Here is a 21,991-nt window from a genome sequence, read left to right on the forward strand (position 1 = left end):
CACGGCTGATGTTCGACCCAACTTTTCTCCACTAGGGCTTTAGGGAAACTTAAATGTGTTTTTCCCATGATTTGGTTTTCTCCTTTACAATGGAAGACTTCCCCCAAGTACCCTTCATTACAGAAGCCCCAAACCTGGGAACCTTCAGGTACCAATCTCGTAATCTTACATAAATTCTGTTTATGAGGTATGCTTTGGACATGGAGAACGTTTAAAATTAGTTTCAACTTTAAACAATAGGAATTTGTGTAGAGGGGGAAAAACAAGGCTCAGAGATAAAGATCACTTTTACAGCCCCACCTCTGAGCCAGTGTTTGGATTTCTTTGCTGAGAGCTGGCTGGGAAAGAAGAATGTTGACCTGAAACAGGAATTAAAGGAACTCAGCCCTTGTGGGGAGGGTCGGACAGTTTCTGGGAATTACTTGTTGGATTGCTGTCACATCTTCCTTCTCTCAGGAGGAAATGTAATAACCAAAAAGGTAAAATCCCACTACCTTTGTGGCCAGGTGAGATGGTTCACCCGTATTACTGAGGGAATTGTTGGCCTGGACGGAGCTGAGGTATTGCATAAGATTGAGAGAAACTGGCTTAGCATTCCTGAGTGGGGAAATTCCTTGTAAAGAATAACAAGAGAGTAGTCTCTTTTTTCAGCCAAGGATAAAGGAAGTCACCAAAATGGTGATTCTGGAGTCTGACAAAGTAATCAGTTGCATATGTATTTACTTCTTACTCCCAAGCTAATGTTGGGAGTTTGTTTAGCTAATATCTTTTGGCTGTTCTGTCCCCTAATGAGAACGACTAACTATATCTGCAGACATTCCAAAAAAGTTGTTTTCCAATGAGCATAGGTGAAATTATATTGCTTAGGCTCATAAAAAAGAAAACTCTAAAGTCTTCGGTTAGGAGTAGGGACCTGACCTATGATTTTAATGGCAGAAGGGACTCTCAGGTGAAGAAATTCCCTCTAGCGATATAGGTTGGCACCTTCTCTGCAACTTATAGCCCTAGAGAGTTGTCTGGACCTTGAGAGCTTAAAAGCCTTGCCTAGAATCACACAGCCCCTATGTACCAGAGGTGAGATTTGAATCAGGTTTTCCCAGCTTCAAGGCCAACCCCCTATGCACAATGAAACACTACCAGATAGATGCACACGCTGAAATGGAGCCAGTAATTCTTAGGAGTTTTGGCCCCAATTGTCTTGGAGGTGCTAAGAAGCAATTGACTTGCCACATTCCATTTCAGTGGGTTCTAAAACCAAATCTCAGATGTAAACCAAATTCAATGTCTTATCTGTGAAAATAATTCCTAAGCAATAACAGAAAACTGCATAGCTGAACTATATTAATGAATGAGTTCATATAATATTGTTAGTATGTTTAGTGACACTTGTATGTATGGACTATCCCATGGGATCAGTTATTAAGAACCTATAAGGTATAGATGTGGCTCCTGATAGTAATTTAGTAAGCCTGTGCCCAATAGTGATGCTTTGGATTTCAGCCACATAGTCTATCTGATTAAGGTATTTTGACTTTTATTAGGACACCCTTGGGAGAAAAAAAGGGAATGGTAAACAGAAAGTGCCAGAGTGATCATGATTGATGTGTTCAAAGTTAGCCAGTATTGGTGCATTTTTAAAGGTCCCATCGCCCTTTATTTACTCCTAAATATAAAGTAGTTTAATCCTCACTGTTTGGGGTATTCAGCAGTCTTGAAAAAGCTCTCCAGCTCCTGGATAGACCTAACATATCAGTACAAAAGGGAATGTGCTGCAGACTGGCAGATGACTTTGATCTAGCCTTTGTTTTGAAATCAGTCAGTTTCAGCTATAAAAGTTAGCCATGAGCCACAACTGTGTTTCTCTCCCTTAAATCCATAAATACACATCCAGTTGTGTATATTGGAAGTTTAGGGCTGTAAATCTTGCAAAGTAATTGGGGTGGTGTAGACTTCTTTGTCTACAAAGGCAAATTTCCAGTCAAATTGATGAAGTTTTTTTGTGCGGGGGGAGGGGTTGGGGCTAATGCATTTTTGGTACATAAGCTCCTGATGAGCACAGTCCAACCACAGGGTTGGTGGATTTTAGAATGATACTGAAAATGACAACTAATATTTAGAGAGTGCTTTGCACTTTGCATGTTCATCTGAACCTCAAACCGAGTCAGGTGCTATTATTTATCCACATTTTAAAAAGTCACCTTACCCAAACTGAGGTATGGTGAGTTGCCCGGTATGACACAGCGAAGGAGATTCTGAGGCAGGGCTTAAACACCAGTCTTCCTGATTCCAAATCCAATGCTCTATCCACTATACCACCATCAAAGAAAAAAATATTACTAGTAATACTACACTTGGCATGTCTTGATGCAAGTCTACCACAAACAATTAAATTGAATTTAAACAAGCATTTCTAGATTGTAGAGATGTCCATATTAACTTAGCTGCTCACCTCCCCCCACACACACACACCCTGTGACGTGACTGCCACAAGACAATTTTAGATAACATTTATTAAAATCTTGAATGATGTAAAGATATATAACACAGCAGTCTCAAGAACAGTTAAGTAACCAACTCACTATTCCACTCCCATTTTATTCTTCTCATAAACTCAGCAGTATCCCTCTCTTCCATTTATATAGTAATCCTATTCTCAGTGGAGAAGGGTGGATCCTAGCATCTGCAGGTGTGTGGGAAAGGTTGTGATTGAACTCTTTGTTAAAAGGTTGGGTATTCTCCTTTACTTAAGAAAAGGTTTTTATCCTATCACCCCCTTTCCAAGGATTTTGAAAAGAACTGTTTTTAGATCAGAGAAATATTTCTTAAGCAGTGAGGTGGTACAATGGATAGAGCTCTGCACCTGGAGTTAGGAAGACCTGAGTTCAAATCCATCCTCAGATACTTACTGTGTGAACCTGGGCAAGTCACTTACCCTGTCTGCCTCAGTTTCCTCAACTGCAAAATTGGGATAATAATAGCAACCTATCTCTCATGGTTATTGTGAGGGTAAAATGAGGTGATATTTGTAAAGCAGTTTGCAAACTTGAAAGAACTAAATATTAGCTAGAGAAACAAGTTTTAATATGCTTGCATACTACCTAGCTTTTCTATATGTATATATATTTATTTTATATGTATATATCATTTATGTTAATATTTATATGTTGTATATTATTTATATAATGAAGAACGTATGACCCTCACCCTGTTTCCCAAGATGAATTTGGGTACCTACTTCTTGTGGGGAAATGATGAGATTAGCTAAAGCCTTTCTGGAGAAAATTAGATTCAAATAGTCTGGTCAATGAAATAATGAAATTAACAGGGCAAAAGACCTGGGCAAATGGGCTGGACAATGGAATAATGATGTGCCCAGATATGTACAGAACTCTGTTCCACTACCCGCTTGCCTACATCTGCTTCACCTTCCTGTTCCTGATTGCTTCCATCTCCCTGCCCATGGCAGACTTTCCTCTATAAGAATCCCTAACTTCTCCTGGCTAGGGGTTGGTGTCCCTTAAGCAGCCATCTCCCTTGAGGAGATGCCTCCGTTAAGGAGAAGTTTGCTTGGTGTGTTACCCAGAACAAAAGCCTTTACTTGATTTGCAAATACCCTGAGAGAATTCTTTCAAGGCGACACTGTAACACACACACACACCCACCTTATACCTCAACAATTTAGTGACCTTGCACCTCATCATTTATATGTGTGTGCTTACACGTAGGTGCGCTGCGTGTGCATGTGTTTGTATGTATACATGCATATATTGTGGTTTTGTTTGGGGTTTTACTACAGTCATACTGACTGTTACTGTGCTTGGAGTCTATAACTCCTCCTTCCCCACTCACCACAAGGTTATTGGTTTTCCCCTGCTACGCTGACAGAGTCCTGCTAACACAGTAGATGACCTTGTACTTTCCAGGAACATCCAGTGGGGACAAGAACTGGGGTGGGGGAGTGGGAGGTGAAGATGTGTTCATGTAAAAGAAATTGAAAGGTGACTGATTTCTTGGAACTTGGGGAATTGCCAATCCCTTCCTAGTAGCACTTATTTGACTCTCATCAATGTGGCCACTCTGTCCACCAGTACAAATTTCATCCTACCTGATGTCTGTTGTCTGCCATTGGTTTCACTGTGGGGAGAACCCCATAAATGTGACGCAGAAACTCTACCCAAAGCACTAGAGGCCTTCCCCTGGTTCTTTTTAATATTTCATGGATACCAATCCAGCCCTTAGGTTTTCTATTTCTTCCCTCATTGTCAAAGGATTATAAAGTTAGAGCTAGAAGGAACCTTGGAGGTCCACCTCCAAAATTTACCCCCCCCAAAAAAAAGGCAACTGAAGTACGAAGAAGGTAAGTGATATAACCTCAGGCAAATGATTCAAATCTGTTTCTCCAGCCCTATCTCTCCTCTGACCTCCAGTCCCAAGTCTCTGGCTGCCTGTTGGACATCATATGAATCTCCCAGTCACTCAGTTTCAAAACCTTGGAATCGGCCTTGGACTATTGGCTGTGATTCCATCTTCCATCCAATCATATTCAAACCCTATCAATTCTATCTCCACAATATCCTAAGCCTCAACTCTTTTTCTCAGTCCACATGGCCCTTACCCTGCTGAGTTCAGGCCCTTATTACCTCTCACCTAATCTATCATAATAGCCTCCTAACGAGTCTCCTGATCTCTTAAACTCGCCCTCCCCATTCCATCCTTCATGTGGTTGCCAAAATGATTGATCTAATGCATAGGAATCACCATGTCACATCTGAGCTCAAAAACCCTCAGTAGTTTCTAATGCCTTTAGATTAACCTGCAGATTGGCCGGGCTGCCCCTTTTGCCCCATAGGGAGGAAGAAACAAGTACATAGAAATATGCAGTACACACATACACACACACACACATACACATGCATGCACATACACATACACACACATGCACGTGCGCGCGCACACACACACATACACATGCATGCACATACACATACACACGCATGCACGTGCACACACGCACACACACACACACATGCATGCACACACACACACATGCATGCACATACACATACACACACATGCACGTGCACGCACACACACACACATACACATGCATGCACATACACACGCATGCACGTGCACGCACACACACACACATACACATACACACACACACATATGCATGCACATACACATACACACACATGCACGTGCATGCACACACACACACACATGCACGTGCGCACATGCACACGCACACATACACACACATACACATGCATGCACATACACATACACACGCATGCACGTGCGCACACGCACACACACACACACACAGACACACACACACACACACACCTATACTTCTGTCAGTTCCAAAGTAGAGCCTTAACTAGGTTATTTGAAATTAGTTCATTCAAAAGTTGCCTGGGGTCCAGTGATTTGGAAAACACTTGAGCTGCCTTTACCCTGTAAAGTGTAAAATTATGCTGCCTCTGACAACTGCGGGCTCTTCAATTTGGCTGTAATTTTGGGCTCCTAAACCTACTTTATGCTCTGCTTTGTTCTCAAGGACCAGAACAGATAACTGAGAAATTGCAGTGGCTGGTGGAACTGATTGGCTCACTTGTATATTATCAGTATCCTTTTCCTCTCCACTGCTAATTGTTGAAAAATTGCTAATGAACTCTACAGAGTTTCATTTGAATTGTGTATGACTGTATCTTTTTTCCTTGAGTTTCAGAACTAGATTAATTTATTTGAGATTCAAGCTTTCCATATTGCGCCCCTCAACCTACTTTTCCAGATTTGTTACATATTCTCTCCTTTCATGCACTCTACATTCCAGACAAACTAGTGTAACCATTCTGTAGATCAGGCATGGGGAACCTGTGGCCTCAAGGCCATATGTGGGCCTCTAGGTCCTCAAGTATGGTCTGTTGACTGAATTCAATTTGTTCTGTGAAGTTTGGATTCAGTCAAAGGGCTTCCCTTGAGGACCTAGAGAGCCATGTGTGGCCTTGAGGTCTCAGGTGCCCCACTTCTGCTCTAGACTCAAGAAGCTATCTCTTACCTGTATCCTATGCCTGGAACTTCCTCTTCTCCATCTGGCAAAATTGTTCCCTTCCTTTAAGGTTCAGCTCATTAGCTAGATTTTTGGTTAAGCTTTTCTTAATTCAAACTACCCAGCTGAAAATATCTTTTCCTTCATTAATTTTTCCTAGACCTAGAGTACTTGTATGCAGGAAAGGGTAAGCTCTTTGAAGGACATAAGTATCAGGTTTCTGGGTTTTATATCCCTAGCACCTAGCACAGTATTAAATGCCTGTGGAGTAGGCATCTAATAGATATTGGTTAAATTTAATTGACTCTTTCCTTTTCCTTATGTGCTCCTTACACTGTATTCTACTTACTTGTTGACATATCTCCTCATTAAAATATAAGCTTTTTGTTTTTAATATAAGCTTCTTGAGGGCAGAAACTGTCTCAAATGTACCTGTGTTCTTAACCTAAGCATTGTGGGTGATCTAGAAGGATGTAAAACCTCACTTATCTCAAGTTTACAGCCTTACCAAAGGTGATGGGATCTACATACGAGACACAAATAAGAACGCAAACAGTATCTGACTAAGCACCAAAATACAGGCAGCAAGTTCTATACAGGTTCACAGAGGGGAAACATCAGCAAGTAAGAGTTTCTGCAAGATGGAACCGACTAATGGAACTGTCCATGACCACCAGCTCCTAAGATTTCAGAGGCAGGAGATACATTAGATTAAAAATGGAAAAACTGAGTCAGGCAAAAGGAGATTTGATGCCTATGACTTCCGTATCTTTTCAATGCTGCCCACATAACTCTCTTTCCGTCCCTTCTCTCTGTATTCTCAGACTAGTCTGTAAAAAAAAAGTCTCAAAGTTCAGGGCCTCATACAATAGCTGCCTTGCCTCCAACTACTACCCCTAGTCCATCCTTCATGTAAATGTCAAATCAGTATTCCCAAAACAGATCTGTCACCCCTTGATTCAAAAATCTTCAGTGGCTGTTTATTACCCCTAGAATAAAATGCAAAATTCTCAACCTAACCTTGAAAGTGTTCCATAATGACCTCCACCTATCTTTCCATTTCACGTTACTCTTCCTATATTCCCCATGCCAGGCAAACTGGCCTGCTAGTTGTTTCTCCTAAATAATATTTTCTCTTTTCTGCCTCTTTTTCTGTGCACATATCTAGAATGCATTCTTTCCCAACCTCTGCCTCATAGAATCCCTAGCTCTGTCACAGCTTGAGTGCCATCCACTACATAAGGATTTCCCTGATACCATATTAGTATTTCCTCTAGAAATGAGTTTGCATTCAATGACTTTGTAAAGAAAAGCAACTTGGAAAGACTTGAGAACTCTGATTAACCCAATGGCCAACCCCAACTCCTTAAGAGCTGGATGACAAAACCCATTTCCCACCTCTCAAAAGAAAGATGATGGACTAGAGGTACAGAAGAAGATATACATTTCAGATAAAGCCAATTTGTTAGTTTTGCTTGACTATATTGGTTGCAAGGTAGCATTTTTTTTTAAATTTGGTGAGGAGAATACAAAAAAAAATAGCGATAAGATTTATCACTAAGTTTATATAGTACTTTTTAAATGTCCAGAGGAGAACAGAAAGAGATTCAGAGGGAAACACAAGTAACATGACAAATTTATTATCTATTTTAAAAGAAAAGCAAGCTGTACACAATAGAGATTTGTTGTTTCATATATAATCCTCTTACTCTGTTTTCTGTTTGTGGAAATGCTTATTATGGGTGTTTGTCACCAACAATTTAAAATTATTTTTCAAATTTAAAATTACTTTGTATAACCTCTTTATTTTATATACATGTATGCATACATACACACACAAATATATATATATACATATATGCATGTGTGTTTGTATATACATCATATGTAGCGTCCTCTCATATACCCCCTCATTGAGGACAAGGACGATCATTTCATTTTTATCTTTGTAGGCACAGGATCTAGCATAAGGCATGACATAATAAATTCTTAGCTATTTGTGTGTGTGTGTGTGTGTGTGTGTGTGTGTGTGTATGTGTGTGTGTGTGTTGAATCAACTTTCTCTGCGGAAGGAATCTGAGAAGCAGTCTCCATAATCATGAGTGAAGACAACAACCTCATCTGTGTGGGTTCCAACAACCTCATAACCTGCCTTTTTAAAACCCTATCAATCAAATTTTTGGATGATAGGTGAGCTTAAAAGCCAAGAGCATCCATTATGCTGTCAATATGTCATTCCTTATCACATGTTGTCCAGGCAGAAATGGTGCAATATATGAGGAAGAGAGAACATGGGTTTCCACAACAGTCTTAAGACTTTCCTCCTCTTAGAGTCCCCTCCCCACCTTTGTTTTCCTTTGGGTCCCATTACATGCCTAAGGGAGATAGAACACTGAAGAGTAAAGAACATGAAATCAATTTGGACATTATTGGAAAGAATGTCCAGGCTGGAGTACTAATGCCCAACAGCAATCTACGATGGAAAATAGGAAAGAAGATGTAAATTTCCTGTAGCAATTTGCAAGACTGAATGAAAACCTGCTCGCCACATTTGGATGTAGGATCACAAGGCAAATAGACAGAAATATCGAGGAAAATAGATAGGGTGAGGCAAACTAAGCAGTTACATACTTACTAACACAAAAGCAGGGCAGAGTCATAGAAAGAGGACTAGACTTGGAATCGAAACTTCTGGGTTTGAGTTCCTGTCTGCATCTTCATCACTAGACATCAGTCCTCTGATCCTGGTTTCCTCCCCCCAAAAGTGAAGATGATCAAATCTACAGTATCCTACTTTGTGGAGTTATTATGAGAACCCAATGAAAGTGTTAGCGTTCAGTTATTGTTTAGCTGTATCTGACTCTTAGTGACCTCATTTGGGATTTTCTTAACCAAGACACTGGAGTGGCTTGCCGTTTCCTTCTCCAACTTATTTTAAAAATGAGAAAACTGAGGCAAACAGGGTTAGATGACTTGCCCAGGGTCTCACAGCTGGGAAGTATCTGAGGTAGGACGGTAACTCTTGAAAATGAGTGTTCCTACCTCTAGGCTTAGTACTCTATCCACCAGACCACCTAGTAGCTCTAAGGGAAACTGGGTCAAGCACTGTGTAAACCTCATCTCCTATCGTCACTAATGCTGCACCACTCAGGATGGCCAATTACTTTCTCTCATTCTAACTTTATGGGCTCACTTCTGTTTCCAGTCATTCATATACTCAGTAATATTTTACATGATACTTCTCTCAAGCAAACTGTCAGTACTCTGCTGTGGTTTTTTGTTATTATTATTTTCAGAATTTAAAATTAGTTGTATACAGTAGTGTACTGGTAAGCATTTTGATACTGACTCTGAAGAAAGAAAAATATGCATGAAACATTTTTAAGTTCCATTTGTATTATTAACGTTTTCTCCATCATTTTCTTGAGTTTCGCCAACGAGCAAAACAACTGAGTCCCAGATCTGCAGCATTTGCAGATTTCCAAAGCATAAACGCTCATGCTTAGAACTGAACAACTGACTTAAAAAATTTATTTATTTTGAACTTAAATACAAAAAGAAAAAAAAAGAACAGTTCCATGTACACCTCACAACATAAGAAGAGGATTCAATAAAAAATCATGAATTTCCATTTCATAGTTTGCTTTTTTAGAAAAACTATGCAATAGATGGTTCGTATTATTTTCAAAGCTGCCCTGCTTTTCTGTGCTCCTAAGTTTTCTTTTGTTCTCTGCTCTGCGCACATTTTTTTCTCCCTCCCTCCCCTAAAGAAGTCTACCATTACACACCCACACACATACACTTATAATATTTACATAAATATAGATATAACAAATAATATAACATGAATTATAATTTATATATCATAATTACAAAATTTATGATCATGGTAAATTTTATATTTTATAACTAATATACAATCTGCAAATGCATAATATATCTATCATATAATATATCATTCTATAACAAATATATTAATCATATATTATATATGATATATAGTATATGATTTTGTATGTGTCTCTGTGTTTACATGTGTGTAAAACCATACTATATATCCATCTATTCAACAGTTCTTTCTCTGGATGTGAATAGCATCTTGCTTCATAGATCCTTTGTAGCCAATTTGAGCAGTTATAATACTCAGCATGACTTAGTCATTAAGAATTGTTCTCCATGCAATATTGCTGTTATTATATACAGCATTCTCCTGGTTCTGCTTCATTATTTCATGCAGATCTTTCCAAGTTTTTCTAAAATTAGCCAGCTCATCATTTCTCAAAGCTCAGCAGTATTCCATCACAATCATACCACAACACAACTAATTCTTGAGAACCTGCTAGAACCGATTCCAACACACCTCTGGTGATCTGCTTTCCTCTTTTTCTCTCCATCTCTATCCACCCAGATGCTCTTTTGTGATTTCTTTTCCAACTAGGTGGTGCAGTGGATCTAGTGAAGTATTCGTAGTCAAGAAGATCTAAATTCAAATCCTGCCTCAGACACTTATTAGCTGCAAGACGCTGGACAAGTCATATAACCTCTCTGTGCCTCAGTTTTCTCATCTGTAAATGTGGGTAATAATACTTCATAGGGTTGTCCTGAAGATCAAATGAGTTATCATTTGCAAATCTTAAAATGCTATGTAAATGATAGCTATGGTGATGGTGATGGTGATGGTGATGATGATGATGGTGATTATGGTGATGGTGATGATGGTGATTGTGATGGTGATGATGATGGTGATGGTGATGGTGATGGTGATGGTGATGGTGATGGTGATGATGGTGATGGTGATGGTGATGATGGTGATGGTGATGGTGATGGTGATGGTGATGGTGATGGTGATGTCATAGCTGCCCTTAATGTTCCTCTCATCCTTATTTCTCTTCTTTTAAAAATGTTTGAGCAAAGGCACACAATGTGGATTTTCCCAGCTCTCCAGCTGGCTCTTCGCACCACCCCCCCACACACAAATGACACTCTTGGGGCCACTGTTAAATCAACCATAGGTCCCTTTCAGGTCCTACCTTGAGATAACAAGCAAACAATGGTTTAATCTGCTATCTGGTCCTGAAATCTGGCTATAACAGGTAATTGCTGACAATGATAGATAGATAGATGGATAGATGGGTAGATGGGGAGAAAGAGAGAGAGAGAGAGAGAGATGAATGAATGAATGGATAAATAGATAAACAAATAAATATGAATGAATGAACAAAGATGGAAAAGTTGTGAAGGAACCCTGGAGATCCTGAATGGGCAACATTCAAAGGTTGTTTTAATCCCTTGATGAGCACAAAAGTATATTCAAGCTATTGCCATCCCTAAGTCAGCAGGGTTCAGGTAATGCCCCCAAACAGCCTAGCTTCCCTAGTTCATGTTGGAGATGATCTCACCTAAGTCTTGCTCTGGCCAGCCCAAGGTTGGTTCTTATAACACATTAAGAGATTATGTAGTGCACATGTTAGTTATTATGCCCTAGTAAGAGTTAGGTGGGGCACATGTCAGTTGTCTGTGTTCAATCATCTTATCTTTCTCCAGGGAAAGCATTTCTGCCTGCAGTGATATATTACTTTCTTTGATGTGTGAGCAGTATGTTACTGTATTTTGAGCCATCATACAAGTTAAGTAGGTAGAAAAGAGAATGCTGTTGTCAGCTCCAGCAGAGTCCTGGATATGTTAAAACAGGAGTGCTTAACCTGGGGCCCATGAACATTTCTCTTAATATTTTGCTGTTTCAATACAATTCTTTTGTGGTCCTATGTATTATACTTATTTTATTTTATTCATTTAAAACCATTATTATTAGGAGAGGGCTCCCAAAGGGATCCATGACACAAAATATTTTAAGGACCCTTGCTTTGCAGGAAGCACAACTCACAGAAGTCTTAAGAATTATGCTTTAGTATCTTTCTCATGGAGGCATATCTGAGAAACAGAGAAGCAGGCATGGCCTGGATCTGCCATTTAGGAGTGAAAGCCAAGTTTCTGTTTTGCCCAGCCTTTAAACAGTCACTTAGGCTCAGAATGGCCTGAGGTCCATGACATAAGAGAAGAGACTTCCTTTCACTCTGTATTGTCCTAGGGCTTAAATTGCATTCTTGAAAATGTGCCCAGGAATGATAATAGCAGATGCTCTAAAAATACCCAGAGCCAGTACTGGCTCTAAGACACTTCCATCCCAAAGCTGTTCCTTGCACCTGTATCGCACATTGTCCCTTCACGAAACAAGAAAGCCTACAGCTGCTTTAATGGTGTTTTAAGTTCCACCCCACCAAACAGCTGCTTCACATGCCTTTCCATCACAGATGATTTTGAAGGTTTGAAAAGAAGTCAATCATTCCTATTAGTATACCCAGTATGGACTTATTTTATTTCTCTCCTTTTAAAAATGGCTCACTGGAATTCCAGGCCCTCCTAGTATCTTTGTAGGTCTCAGTGGTCTGTACTTTGAAAGTCCCATTTCTTCTTCTGAACTGAAGCACTACATTAACACTAGGCCCCTGACCAAGCTCCACTTAAGGCCTGTTTTCTGGACCCTCCTGGCTTAAGAGTGACTATCAATAGTAACTGTTGCTGTTTCCCTTCCAGCTTGATTTAGTTATTTTTCTTTACCTCATTAAAGGGGCCATCCCATAACTACTTCTTAAACAGGCCTAGTCGCTGAAAGTGTTACCTCACTCTGAGTACCTGAATAGGCCTTGGCCCAAAGGGGCCAAGGTCCCCCATTGCATCCTGGGGCGTCTCCAGTCATCTTGATGCATATCTGGTCACTGGACCCAGATGACTCAGGAGAAAGTGATGCTGATGACCTTTCACAGCCCTCCCTCACTCAAAATAAAGTCAAGTGCAAGCCATGTCATCATTTCTCTGATGGCATGGTCTTCTTCAGCAACGGAGGATAAACACAACTAGATCGGTAACTGAAAAACCTGGTTCTAGTCCCAGATTTTGCCATTAACTGTGTGATGTGTGGTGATTCATTTTAACCTCTTTCAGCCTCAGTTTACTCACATTAGAAGAAAGTTCAACTACATGACCTCTCAATTCTAAGATTTTAAAGCAATGATCCTTAGGCTAGGGGATCCACGGATAGATTTTGGGAGATTATCAATTTACATGGGACAAAATTACATCTTCAGTATAATTGGTTTTCTTTGTTATCATCTGTGATTTTTGCATTCATTCAAAAACATTATTCTGAGGAGTCCAGAAGCTTCACCAGATTGCCAAAGGGACCCATGATACAACGAAAGGTTAAGAACCCTGTCCTAGAGCTATAATAATTCCACAATTAGGCACTATCAAATTGTTCCGAAACCCCTTTATAACTACTCCGTGACTTCCCACCTTCTACAGGGAAACCTTTCTCTACCCCTCTTAATTCTAGTGCCATCCTTCTCTTTTTCTATTTATTCTGTACCTAAATAACTAGTACATAGTTGTTAACTTTTTGTCTTTCCCTTTAGCTTGTAAACTCCTTAAGGGCAGGCACCATTTTGTGCCTCTTGTTGCACCCCTTGGACTTAGCGTAGTGCCTGGCACATAGTAGGCACTTAATTAACATTTATTGACTGATCGACCGCCCAACTTCTCTGGGGAGTATCCAACTACCTTAAATTGGAGAAACAATGAACTGGGGGAATCGATAAGTTTTTTCTGAACTTCTATGATGATTATTAGTTTAATATGTTTTGTAAATAGCATGGCCACTTGAGTCTGAGTGACACTGGCAGTGACTACTTGGTCATTCTCCAATGGTCTTTCCTTGTAGTGGAGACGGTCATTCTCTTTCATCTTGGTCGTACACATCGCTCCCCACTACTTCTCACATTAAGTCATAGGCCTGAGGATGCTATGTTCCAAGGGGTGGTGGGGCAAATTTTCTTTTTTGAAACTGTCCCCTCTTGTTCATTCTCTGCCAGCTTCCATGGGCTGAAATCTTGAAGAAGAGCATATCCTATCTGTGATTCATTACTAAATGCTATATTGGAATTTCAGCTACATCTATCTTCCTTTAATCCAATATTCATCAATCATTATTTTATTTGATTTGGGACTATCACTACCACCACAAAATTGAGTTTGACCCACCTGGTTGTTCTGAACCAACAGTTGGCATTTGACAATGCATGCATGGGCTGAACCTTGTTCAATTATTTGGGAAGCTTTCTGGTTTCTGGAAGCCTTGGCATTCTACTCACTTCCCAACATAACACTGAGCAACCATTTCTTCTTTCAAGGAAGAAGAAGGAAATATTCACCAAAAACATCATAGTTGTACCCTTGAAAAAAGAAGAAATTCAATCCAAAACCCAGTTCAACCCCCCCACCCTTCTGCAATCATCAAGTTCACAAAAGCCTATTAAAAGTACTCCAAGAAGAAGCCGAACTCTTCAAAAACTGACTTCACCAAATGAGTGGATGTCCATCAATTGGGGAATGGCTAAACAAGTTGTTGTATGTGATTGTAATGGAATATTATTGTGCTATAAGAAATGATGTGCAGAATGCTCTCAGAAAAACCTGGGAAGACTTAAATGAACTGATGCAAGATGAAATGAGCAGAGCCAGGAGAACATTGTACACAGTAACAGCAATATTGTATGATAATCAACTGTGAATAACTTAGCTATTCTCAGCAATACAATGATCCAAGACAATTTTGAAGGACTTATAATGAAAGGTGCTGCCCATCTCCAGAGAAAGAACTGGCGGAGCCTGAACACTGATCAAAGATAATTTTTTAAATTTTATTTTTCTTGAGGATTTTTTTGTCTGTGTTTTCTTTCACAGCATGACTTACACGGAAATGTGTTTTGTGTGACTACATACATAAAACCTATGTCAAATTGCTTGCCTTCTCAATGGGAGGGGAGGGAAGCAGGAGACGGAGATAATTAGGAACTCAAAATATGAAGAAAAGAATGTTAAAATTGTTTTTACATATAATTAGGGAAAAAAAATAAGGTCTTAAAATTGTTTTGCCTTCTTCAGTGTTTTACCTGAAACCAGTTCTGAATAGAGACTACCTTCGTAGACCTATTTGTCCAAGGGGGTTGTTTGAATTATCTTTAACCAAATTACTAAGGAAGAAAAACTGGTTTTGTTTTGTGAGAAAAATTCAAATGGGGAAGGGAGAAGGATGGGAAAGTTTCCTAGAAAAGTATATATGAAGTGTATTTTAAACACACTTGAGGGTTTCCCACCTTAAATGAATATTATTATTTACAAAGTAAATAACCATGCCTTAGTTTAAGGTATGTAAAGCTTAAATTTCAAGAATTGTGTTTACTTAAAGTAGAGCCTACTTATATAGGAAAGTCACTGCATCTTTCACATTTCCTTTTATACTTAGTCTCAAAGAACAAACTCAGCTCTGTCAAACTTCCTTGGATTATAACTGAGAAGAAGAGACAGACTCATTCCAAGGGAGTGGGAAAGGAAATAATTTAGTCTAATTCTCTTGACCCCACCCCCACTTTATAACAGTTTGCCTGGGAAATCCACATAATCTCTCTGCCAACTTTATCAGTAAGTTAATATGGTTGGGGGTTTTTTTTGTTTTTTTTTTTTTTTTGGTCACTGATATCCAAAAACTTATCCTATCCCTCAACTTTCAGATTTATATCAGGTCAGTTTCAAGAAAGGGCTAGGGTAGAGGCTGCTTAGTTACTGAGAAGGGGGTTTTAACATCTCCCTGTCACTTCTGGATTGTAAAAATTAGTGACATCTGCACTGGTGTAATCTCTGGCTTTCTGGAATTCCACAATCTCCTAGTATCACCAGGAGTGATTTTTGTGCTTTGAAACTTATACTTCCTCTTCTACATTAGGCAAATCATGACTTGGAGGTCCATGACATGCCAATGTTATGTATGTGAACACACTTGAGATTCATTAGATAAAATTCTGATACCATTCTGATACCATTAGTGCATTCTTCTTTTACTCAGATGTCATGCTCTGGATTCTAATCAAGTGATTTAAAGGGATGATTCATTATATAGAAGTTAATGGGGAAGTTAATGTAACTTAATGAACCTCTGTGTTGGCTTTCTCTGACCAGGACAAGTTGAAGTTTGCAATCTCTGTGTTTTAATAATACAAAGAACTGAGGTAGAATTGTAAATATATGTTCAACTGGGGACCCCCAATATTTTTCTAATGAAGTGCTATTTTAGAATTCCCTAGAATAACAGACTCGTAGGAATTAAGGTCATAGCCTTCAATATCCTTGATTAGAATAAAGAATGGGGTAGTGGATTTGGGGTCAGAGGACTTGGGTTTGAATTCTAATTCTGCTACTCACCTTTGTGTCTTTGGTCAAGACACAAAGATATCTTCCTTGGCCTAGGGTTCCTCAACGGAAAATTAAAAGGGTTAGACCAGATGGAATTTGCAATCCCTTCCAGGTCTAATACCTATGAAGCTATGACTTTCTCTCATTCTACAGATGAGAAAACTGAGGTCTAGACCTTATTCAATTATTCAATACTGAATTCAATTACTCAATAGAACTAGGTGACACAGTGGATAAGAGCTCTGGCTTTGGAGTCTTGAAGACCTGAGTTCAAATCCTACCTTAATTATTTATTCCTTGTGTGATCATGGGCAAGTCACTTAATCTCTCTCAGTTTCAGTTTCTTCATCTGTAAAATGGGAATAATAATACTACTTAGTGCCCAAGGTTGTTGCGACAGTCATTTACTGAGTGCATGGTTTCAGGGTAGTCACTTTACCTCCCTTGGCTTCAGTTTCCTCATTTGTAAAAAACTAAGAATGGAACTTTTCTCTTTCTTGATCTACAGTCCTACCATATTGTCTTATAAACTCCCGGCGAAAATTGCTGATGGGGTGAATTTTAGGGAGGTAAACTTGAAAGGATACAGAGTAGATATCAGTCACACACTTCTCCCCTCAACTCATTCCTTTACGCTACGGAAAAAGGCAGACTGGTAGCCAGCAGCTTGTAGCTCAGACAATTAACATTTCAAGATTCCAAGATCACAGATTTAGAGGTAAAGGTTGCCTAATCTAACCCCATGATTTTACAGATGGGAAAACTGTGACCCAGATAATATACATGATTTATCCAAGGTCACATAGATAAGAAGGGGCAGAGACAATATTCAAACTGAAGTCCCCTGACTCCCATTTCAGCTTATCAGGTGCACTGATAGATTGTGATCTGGCTGAAGAAGTCCTATGTGAGATAGTAATTGATGTTAAAGACTGGAAGAGAAAATAACAGTCCCACAATCAAGGAAAGAAAGGAAGGAAGGAGGGAGGGAGGAAGGAAGGAAGGAAGGAAGGAAGGAAGGAAGGAAGGAAGGAAGGAAGGAAGGAAGGAAGGAAGGAAGGAAGGAAGGAAGGAAGGAAGGAGGGAAGGAAGGAAGGAAGGAAGGAAGAATTCAATGCCAAAGTATAAGTTTTTCACAGCTAAGGGCCCCTAGCACTCAGCAGTTAGAAGAGAATCAAATATTTGTTGATTTAATTTGAGTTACTAAAGGAATACCATCTTAAATCAGGACATTTAAAATACATTGATATTTTCTCTTCCATGGAGAAAAACATGATTGTACAGACTCTCTGTATATGTTTCCTTTAATGGAAATATTTTTCTTAAAAAGATTTGGCTATAAGATTGAATGTATATTCATCATGTGGACAAGACTCAGCATTTTAATTAGCCTGACTGGAGAATTTGTACGATGTGGGCCAGAGGTTTCAGCATTTACCTCCAGAGCAGGGCAAATGTCACATCAAGCTGACATGAGACAGAAAAGCTCGCTTGTCCAGAAAAAGCAAAAGAAAGCCAGTCAGGAGCTCCCCCGAAGGCGCTGATTGACTAAACCCACACAGGGGTTTCCTTTGGTTAAGGAAAACAACCAGATAAAGTATAGTTCTTCGATCAGAAAAAGCCTAATGAAAAAAGTCAACCAGGAGGCAGAAAAAAGACAGGTCACCCTCATGTTCTGGTGGAAAAAGTCATGAGCTATTTACATTGTAAGGCAAGTAGCTCCTAACTTACTCAGTGACCTGAATTCAGCAAGCCAATTTAGATTCTCTGTGCCTCAGTTTCCTTATATGTTAAATGGAAATGTCATGACCTTCCTGACATATTTAAAGGGTCAAATCTAGTGAGACTCAAATGGGATAATCACTGTGAAATGTCCAAAGCGTTGTACAATATAATTTGTTATCATACCTCATATTTATATTATTGGGCCAATGTTACTTATAAAAGGAGGAGATTCAAGTCATTTTAATTAAAAGGCCTTAAGAGTTGAAGTAAGTCTGGTTGGTCAGTAGAGTAATAACAAAAATCATACACACATGTGTGTATATATCTATGATATATGTGATTAAAGTGCAGATCTGGAATATACGTGTGTGAGTGTGTGTGTGTGTGTGTGTGTGTGTGTATGTGTATAAAACCTTTTTTGGTTAAGGGGGAAGAGGTTGGTACAGAGCTGTGCTTTCATCATAACAGAGAAGTATCAATGTGGAAACTCCCTTCATTGATATGCATAGGTACCTGTTCTGCAACACGTAATCTTAGAGAGTTGCCTGTCACACGGAGAGGTTAAATGACTTGTCTAAGAGTTACTTAGTCTGTATCACAAGTGACTATATGAAGCAAAGTCTTTCTGATGTCACTTTTTGGTCTACAAAAGAAGCCAAAGAGAAACAGTTCTGACTCTTTGGAGTCTCATGTGGAGCTTTCTCTCCATTGGACTTCCATCAAAGGGGAGAGAAATCCTCTTTCCCCCAACACCCAACAGCAATCACAGCTAAAATCACATGACAATAGGAACCTGGGCTTCCCTGGGAGCCTGAGTCATTGGCCTTCTTCTGTCTTTCTCCTTTCTTCCTTGAGCACAGGCAAGTAAACAGCAACTCCAAGAAATAGACCAGGGGTGGGGAACCTGTGGCTTGGAGTCCACATGTGGCCCTCTAGATTCTCAAGTGTGGCCCTTTGACTGAATCCAAACTTCACAGAACAAATCCCCTTAATAAAAGGATTTGTTCTGTAAAACTTGGACTCAGTCAAAAGGCCGCACCCAAGGTACTGGTGCGGTACTGGACTCAAGGCTGCAGGTTCCCCATTTCTGGCTTTGGCAGAACTTACCTCTTGAGTTGTCCAGAGTTATGAGCCAATTATTCAGCAGGAGATGATGCCTGTTTGTTTTGTCTCACTCTTTGTGACTCCATGGAACATACACAGCACACCAAGCCCTTCTGTTCTCCACTCTTTCATGGTCTGTTCAAGCTCGTGTTTGCTGCTTCCATGACACTATCTGTTCATGTTGTCCTCTGTCATTTCCTTCTCCTTCTGCCTTCAAACTTTCCCAATATCAAGGTCTTTCCAAAGAGTCTTGTCTTCTCAATATGTATTTAAGCTTTAGCTTTAGTATTTGTCCTTCCAGTGAACAGTTTGAATTCATTTAAGTATCAACCTATTTGATTTCCTTGTTGTCCAGAGGAGACTCAAGTCTTCTCTAATGCCATAATTCAAGCGTCAGTTCTGTCGTCAATTCTGCAGTGCTTAGTTTTCTTTATAATCCAACTCCCACAAACATACATTACTACTGGAAAAACCATAACTTTAACTATAGACCTTTGTCGGTAAGGTGATTTTAGTGTGTTTTTTTAGTATTCTGTCCAGATTTGCCATAGTTTTCCTTCCAAGGAGCAAGAATCTTTTAATTTTATGTCTACAGTTGCTGTCTTCCATGATCTTTGAGCCCAAGAATATAAAATCTGGCACTGTTTCCGTTACTTCTCCCTCTGTTTGCCAGGAAATGATGGGACCAGTTGCCAGGGTCTTAATTTTATTTTTAATATTAAGCTTCAAGCCAGCTTTCATATTCTTCTATTTCACTCTCGTTAAGAGGCATCTTAATTCTTCTTCACTTTCTGCCATCAGAGTGGTATCACTTTCATATCTGATCATCTGCTATGTCAGTATTTCTTCTAGCAAACTTAATTCTGGCTTTTGATTTCTCCAGCCTGGCATTTTGCATGTTGTACTCTGCATCTGAGTTAAATAAATAAGGTGACCATATATAACCTTGTCATACTCTTTTTCCAATCTTAAACCAATCGGTTGTTCCATGTTTAACGCTAACTGTTGCTCCTTAACCTGCAAATAGGCTTCTCAGGAGACAGGTAAGATGGTCTGGTACTCTTATCTCTGGGAGTATTTACTACATTTTGTTGTCATCCACACAGTCAAAGGCTTTGAAGTAGTCAATGAAGCAGAAATAGATGTTTTCTGGAACTCCCTTGCCTTCTCCATAATCCAGTGAATGTTGGCAATTTGGCTTCTAGTTCTTCTGCCTCTTTGAAAACCAGCCTGTTCTTCTGATAATTCTTAATTCACATATTGCTGAAACCTAGCTTTCAGAGTCTTAAGTATAACGTTACCGGCAGGTGAAATGGGAACAATTGTTCAGTAATTTAAATATTTTTTGGCATTGCCCTTTTTTAGGATTGGAATGTAAACTAATCTTTTTCCTATAAGTACACACTACTCCGAGGAGAAGATGACCACCTGGAGAGCCATGTCCGAGTTGCCATGAGACCTGAACCTTGTAAATTGTTTCTACAGTTCCTATTTGAAAGGAATGTGAAATAAAAGCTATTTCAGCAGTTTCACAGAGTTGTCTCAACCTCCTGCGGTAATAATGATAAGAAAAACAACAATGGCCAACATTCCTATGACTAACATTTATACAGCTAACATTATAATAGCTAAGATTTGTACCTGCCAGGCACTGTGCTTTATAATTATTATCTCATTTAATCCTCATGACAACCCCAGAGGGTAGGTACTATCATTATCCCCATTTTACAGATGAGGAAGCTAAGGCAAAAAAAGATTAAACAACTTGTGCAAGGTCTCACAGCTTCTAAGTATCTGAGGCTGGATTTGAACTCTGGTCTTCCTGACTCTTGGCTTGTGGATTTATCACCTGTGCCACTTAGGCACCCCTGATAGTGTAATGAATGTGAAAGATTATTGTGTTACCTGAGAGCTTTTTAAGGCTTAAGTATTTTTTGTGGTAGAGGAAATAAGTGATCATACTATACCTGATACCCATGTTGTACACAGAATATGTTTTCTTGACAGGACCTTGTTAATTCACTTTTTGGAGACACACTAGCTAGAACTGTACTTAAACTTTGTTTTATAGATTTCTCTGGAGTTACTCCAGGGGAACAGGAGTCAATAAAACAGAGTAAGAGGAAGTCTGATGCCATCGCGCGCGCGCGCGCGCGCGCGCGCGCACACACACACACACACACACACACACACACACACACACACACACACACACACACACACACACACACACACACACACACCTTTGACCTATAATCTGCAGGTTTTTCTTTTTTAAAACATTGGAACATTTGTCCTCCAGTCCTGCTGTTTTCCGTAATCTTGTAAATGTCACTTACAGGTGTCTCAGCAATTGTTTTTTCTATGTGACCGCCTAGGAAGCAGCTCATCTGCAGCAGGTGACTTGACTTCATCAAAGGCAGCTCAGAGCTCTCTATCTCCTTATTTATCTTAGTTATCACCTCTTTATCATTCAGACATCTAATCCTTCTTTCTTTGCCAAAAGCAACTGAGCCAACAATTCCTGAGTTTGGCTTAATTTTATCCTTCAAAAAATGAATAAGGAGAAAGTCAAATCCCTACCAACAAGGAAGAACCAGTAATGAAACAGAAATGGTAAAAAGCTCGAGGGTGATGGGATCCTTCCATCTTAAACTTTGTGATGGAAAAGGAGAGATAAGCTGAGTAGAGTCTAACATGAACCCTAGATTTTTGGAGAATAAAGTTCAAAGAGTTTAGAGAAAGGATAAGTAGGATTCTATGATATAGATTGATAAACTGTGAGTTGATAAATAATAA

Source organism: Notamacropus eugenii, chromosome 1, assembly GCF_028372415.1.
Source record: "Notamacropus eugenii isolate mMacEug1 chromosome 1, mMacEug1.pri_v2, whole genome shotgun sequence".
Classification (NCBI taxonomy): Eukaryota; Metazoa; Chordata; class Mammalia; order Diprotodontia; family Macropodidae; genus Notamacropus; species Notamacropus eugenii.